The 6,222-nt window shown below is 41.6% G+C and overlaps 1 protein-coding gene across 5 annotated transcripts in view; it reads right to left on the reverse strand.

Annotated features, from left to right (window-relative positions):
- The window catches only part of LOC119651874 (gonadotropin-releasing hormone receptor), a 149,601-nt gene extending 148,944 nt beyond the window's left edge, over nucleotides 1-657 (reverse strand). For 3 of the 5 annotated variants that reach the window (XR_005249502.1, XM_038055684.1, XM_038055682.1), the window contains exon 1: nucleotides 87-654. The gene's annotated coding sequence lies outside the window, so the exon portion shown is untranslated. Of the gene's footprint in view, nucleotides 1-86 lie in introns of all 5 variants that reach the window. The other 2 variants (XR_005249503.1, XM_038055685.1) reach the window with 1 other exon arrangement.
- Between the last annotated feature and the right edge of the window lie 5,565 nt (nucleotides 658-6,222).

Below are 6,222 nucleotides of genomic sequence, written 5' to 3' on the forward strand. Positions count from 1 at the left end.
GTACCTTGACCCAGTAGAACTTTTCGTTTCATGACAACGAAATGGTCTTACGAACTACTTCGGAAAAAACGGGTTGTAAAACTCACCTGAAAATCTCTTTTCTTGATGCAAGTTGTGCCGATGATGACTATCTAACTTTTTCGAAATATGACTTCAATTCAGCTTCCCGGAATTTTTACCGTTTCTGCTGCAATTGTCTCATGGGTGACATATCACTACCAATATTAGCATATTTTTTAACTAGCAAGGTTTAAGCTACATCGTGACACAATATTACGTTGTATACCTTAACATTAAGCACTGTTGAATGGGAGCTGTAATGATTAAAGGGCTCCAGTAGTGCGCCTAGCCCAGATTGCTTCCCAATCTATTTGCTCGCACAGTAAACACGTCTAAATATGATCTGGGGCCTTCTCTTTGATCGACAACAATACGATGGAAAATTGAGATGTTCGATTCAATTTACTTTGGAACGACTCGTAGCCTCCATAAATAGATAACAACATTTCGGAATAGTGTTCTAATATCGCCCGTCTCTGGCATTGAACAGATGATTATGTAGAACATAGGTCGTGACATGAGATGCTGGTTCTACTACAGATACACAGTTTTCTTCCAGCAGCACCTCAGAGATTCAGTAACATATTTCCAAAGTATCTTTATAGTAACTGAAGAAAGCTGAATAACATTAGGCAACGGAGGAAGCCGGCTGGATGTTAATATGTAGCAAATTGTGCATTAAAGATTCTTTTCCTTAATTAATGATAGTGTAAATAAAAAGAAAAGTGACAGAATTCGGGAGGTAATGAGAAAATTACGAAGATTTGTGTGCGGGATGTGGGGAAATCTAAACAAACCGTCGGGGACTTGGAGAAATATTGGTTTCCAGCTATTTACACTACGGCAAATTAAGGAAAATTTATGGTCAATAATAAATAAAATGAGGCTGAGAGGGTGAACGTGAAAGTGCTGATACGGTTGTTGTTATTTACAATGGGGAAATAATGGAGTCATTTGCAATAATGCAAGGCAGTTGACGAAGTGATAAAGTGGTGTAGAAAGACTTTTATTGCTGATGAACTTTGCTATCAAGCTTAACTCGTTTTGATTACGCACTGATCACTGTGTTATTTTCGCTGCACACACTTTGCCTAAAACACTGTTCACAACACGCCACCGGCAGATTGTTCAGGAAACACTTCACAGAACTCACGTAAGCAACGTTTTCACCTGTTGCACGAACGGTTAGCTATTCACCTGTTCCCGGAAAGCGTCAGTAACTATCTAAGGGTAAACCGCACGTTATCTGGGAACTTTATGGACTTTCTCTTCGCAACTGACCGGATTCTGTGTTCAAAAATGTGACGATAGTGTGGAGGCATCGATTGCGCATGGAAGTTTTCCTTCCACCCTAACTGTGGCTGTTGATTGTCGTTGAACGGATATGTGGAATTTATGCTGGATTCCGACTACAACAGGAACTTTCTCTGCCGGTTATGATGTACGTTCAATAACAACCCGCGTATCTGATGCTAATTGCTGTTCTGCTTAGATACTGCGAAAGTGGTTCTGAATATTCGCATCTGCATGAATACCGGGATAATAAAGCAAGTGATGAAGAGTTACACTTGAGGTAAATTTGATTTGTAAATGCGCACTAATGGTGGAATGCTTCAGTTGTTCGATGGGTAGAACGCTTCTTCGAGGTTCCAGAACATTTGCTGTTTTAATACCCAAGTAGAAGTGTTAGAAGGCGATATGTTTTTAACACAATATGAAAAGATTTATTTTATCTTAATTTGCATTTCCAACAGCAACGGTAATGTTAATCTTAATGGTAGCTGAAAACTCGAGATTTAACATTTTGTACAGGCTTATATTTGAATCATGAATTTCGAAAGACTTTCATATCGCAAAATTTCCGGGTTACTTTCCTTGTTTTTATGGTTTTGTGTAAAAACAAAACCTCATTAAATACAGATTAACTGCCTGCTTTCTCGCCTGGCTATGGTACATACTTTTCTGGAAAATGGCTAAAATCCTATGAATACAGTAAGCATGTAGTCTGCACACAAGCGAAATTGGGGTGTAAAACGTTTTTCGAAAAGGGGCTTGAATTTGAAAATGATTACTAAATAGGTGGGTGGGGAGTCAAAAAAAGCAAAAGTCAAATAAGACAATCCGAAAATAATGTTATGGTGCCGTTATATAAAATTTAGATCTCAAAATAGATGTAATTCCAATATCTGCTCAAATAAAGGCAATAATTGAATTTCACTACGTTTCATAGCCCTGAATCTGGTCCTAGCTGATTATTGCAATATAGTGTAAATATTGAAGACGACACGACTCGTTCAAGAAGCACGTTGCTAGGCTGATTTAAATGAGCATCTTAAATACTAGCGCCTGAGTGAAATATAATATGCAGAGGGTTTACAGAAACTATGCCATCTTTAACGCAGCACCCGAAGATGAAACTCTGGATGTACTAAAACAGACATTTTCTCTCTTATTGGTTTGCTGGTTGTGGCTTGTATTGTCTGCTTCTTTGGGGCATGAGCAACATTTACTTTGCCTTGTTAAGTGGCAATCTGACAAGAGAGTGCATTCGCTAATATGAAGTATTTGCTAATATCCAGCATTTCTAGCTTTTCTCGTTCAAGCAATCATTTGCTACCTCAACTACTTTTGCCTATTTCTCAATCCCCATTTATATGAAATAAATTTTAATCTTGATTGACCAATTAAATCTTCATTTTCGAAATTCTGTTTCCTAAACTTACTAGCTGGTGCTTTTCTCCAGAACTCGACAATACATTTGTGTAATAACTTCAAATTTTGCCATAGCAATTTCACAATAATGAAAGCGGGTTTTGACCTTTTTGCTTGGACATAAGTTTGCCCAGACTGCCTACTATGCGTGTAACCTGTCATCGCTTGTCTGGAACTTTGTCGTTGCCGTCACAATCTTTCAACATTGCGAAAAAATCGTCTACGTTTTTCTTACTCCCAAGCCTGCGAATACTGCATATTGTTGGGAGCATGCTCAAGCCATCGTTTGTCTCTGAACGTGGTGTTGTACGGATAACTAGATTTGATATAAATTTCGCTTTTGTTACCGCAGACATTGAACGTGGTATTCAAGGTCGGCGTGTGCTGAAGAAAAATTAGCTGGTTCTGGACCAGTTGTGCAAAGTGCGATGTTGCACATGCTTTAGCACTATGTAGTTGCGTTGCCGGCTAGGAAACTTGTTTGAGGGCGACAGCTGATGAAGTACCAGTGATTTGAGAGCTGGTGCGGAAAGGAAGAATTTACGGCTCGGGAAAAATGAGGTGCACGAAAAGTAGGAGTGGCTGAGATTATATTGATGGGGAAGAAGGATTTTCGGGGATAAAGATTGCAATTGGTAAATGGGTGTTAGGAGAATGCGATATTAGTTGATGGGAATTGCATTTAGAGATGGGACCTTAGTAAAATTTGAAGACTTTTAACCGAATTATTTCAAGAAGTATGCATAGGTGTATTAACATTTATTCTCAGTTTATTAATTTAATTTATTTGCATACAAGTATGCAAAGTTTTGGTAAAACACCTTACATATAGCATTGTGCCTGTGTATTGCACCGGTGTCATTATAGTGCAGCTAGGAATGAGATGATCCGTCCCCAACGCCGAACCACACATTCCGTACTGGCCATTCTCCACTCGCTTCGTGTCCATCTCAGCAAAGAGCTCCCCAACACAAAGTCATCTCTTCGACAGATGCAGATCGACAAATGGTTGTCAGAGGCAATGCACGCATGGAAGGGACTAGCCTACTCCTAACTGTAAAAATAAGTGCATAGCGAGTCGAATTGGTGATAATGTTGTGGCGCAACGTCAACCACGCCCTTGCCGATGCAGTTTCATCCGCAACACAGCATAGTTGAGTGATTCATTTGGAATTTTGACATTTCAGAGTGTACCTGACTGTGTGGATGGCTTATACCGGTGGCATCACAACATCAATTGCAATCTTGCCTCTGATGCCACGAAGTAAGTTCATCCGCTCCACCGCGGTGTGGCTTGCATATTTAAATTGCGACTAAGACATCAAGGAAATTTAAATCATTTATTAATTATGAAAACTCGGTTACAAACATTTATGTATTATGAAAACTCTCAAATTCTCCCCGTATATCAACTCGGCGGAACTGGCGGTAAACTCTTCGCGATGGGCTATACGTAGGTCAAGTAAAACGAAAGGCAGGACATGCAACCACGAGGAGTCATCGTGTGCCATTATAGCGGCCTTGAGTGTATTATGCAGCGTTCCCATTGGATTGCGGGTGGTATGCAATCGTCCGGTCACGTTTGAAGAGCAAGAGTTTGCCTAACTCCGAGAACAGTGTAGACTCGAACTGCATTCAATGGTCAGTAATGACTTTCATCCGAAATTCCAAAGCGTCGGATCCATTCATGACGAAGGGCCTTGGTGCAAGATTGTGGGGAAATGTTGGCCAGAGGTATTGCTTCAGGCCACCGCGTGAATCTATCGATGATAGTGAGGCAACACTTGAAGTCATGTGAATCTCGCAAAGAGCCAATAATGTCGATGTGGATCGTGTTAAAACGCTTTGCAAACCGAGGGAATGAGCCTACCTCTTTCTGTACGTGCTTGGTGACTTTACACTTCTGACAGGCGATTCACTGTCTGGCTTAGGAGTTAACATCCTTATTGTTTGATGGTCAGAAATATTTATTAGTAACAAGCTCATTCGTTGTTCGAGTGCCTGGGTGCCCAAGCTCGTGTACTGTATGGAATACTTCCTTGCGAAAAGCGGCCGGAAAATATGATCTAGGCCCTTTTCAGGGGCCTCACAGACTATTTCGGAAGTTGAGCTGAAAAGGGGAAAGCCTCGAAATTTGTATGTTGAATTGTCCCTGAGGTTTTGAAGCACTGCGTCATCTTTCTGTGTTTTGGCAATTGCCGAAAAATTGACCATGGCTGAGATTTTAACCTCTGAAACGTGCGACGAAGCATCTGTAACTACATTATCCTTGCTGGATACATGCTGGATGCCCAAAATAAACTGAGTTATGAAGTTCAGGTGTTGGCGAGGGGGTGCTTTTTAGGGCTTCTGCTTAAAAGCGGTGGGAGGTGGTGGGATCCGTGAACACTGTGAAGGGCCTGCCTTCTTGGGAGTATCGGAAGTACTTTATTGTCATTTGTACGGCTAATAGCTCACGATCATAGGTGCTGTAGTTCTGTTGAGCTGTATTCAATTTCTTGGATAAGAAGCTCAACGTCTGCCACCTTTATTTCACGTTTTGGTGGAGGGCGGTACCCACTGCGATGTCTGAGGCATCGACGAATATTACTAGGCATGCATTTGTTTGATCAAATGACAGGAGTGAAGCGTCAATCGGCTGTCGTTTGGCTAGCTTAAAGGCCTGAATGGTATCTGTAGACCACTCAATCACGCGTTAGTCTTTAGTCTTGGGTCAAGACACGTAGGCATTGAGGATCGCTCGATGTTGTGAGGCTCTGGGCAAGGAACGACGATAGTGGTTTAACATGCCCAGAAATCCGCGCCGTTCCGTAACCGTTTTAATGCTCATTCTCAGCGGAAGAAGCGACCAAAACATCATTCCAGTACACGAAACAAAAGTTAAGGCTTCGCAAGGCAGAGTGGACGAACATCTGAAAAGTTTGCGCCACATTGTCCAAATCGAAAGGCATCTGTGTGAACTCAAAATGTTCCAAGGGTGTGCATATTGCCGCTTTCGGAATATCTTTTGGAACTACAGGGATTTGATGTACGCCTTGGCTAAGTCCAAGGTCGTGAAAACGCGGCAGTTAGCAAGATTGTGCGCAAAGTCATGGAAAGAGGTATAGGATAGTGGTTTGGGATGGTCTGAGCATTCAGACGTCTGTAATCGCCACATGGTCTCCATTTACCATTCCATTGGATTTTGAGACCATGTGCAGTGCAGAAGACCACCAGCTATTTGATGGGCTGCAAATACTCTGCTTTAAAAGTGTGTCAAATTCTTTCTTAACAACAACGAGCTTCTGGCGTGGTAATGGACGCACCTTCGAAAAGATATAAGAGCCCGTAGTGCGGATGTGATGCTGTACATCATACTTAGCTGGCGGCGAGAGACTGCTTTTGGTAGTTATGTTGATGTATTTTTGAAGAAGCGCACGAATGCGAGAGTCGGCTACCTCTTCAAAAATG

This window comes from Hermetia illucens, chromosome 3 (genome assembly GCF_905115235.1).
Source record: "Hermetia illucens chromosome 3, iHerIll2.2.curated.20191125, whole genome shotgun sequence".
NCBI lineage: Eukaryota > Metazoa > Arthropoda > Insecta > Diptera > Stratiomyidae > Hermetia > Hermetia illucens.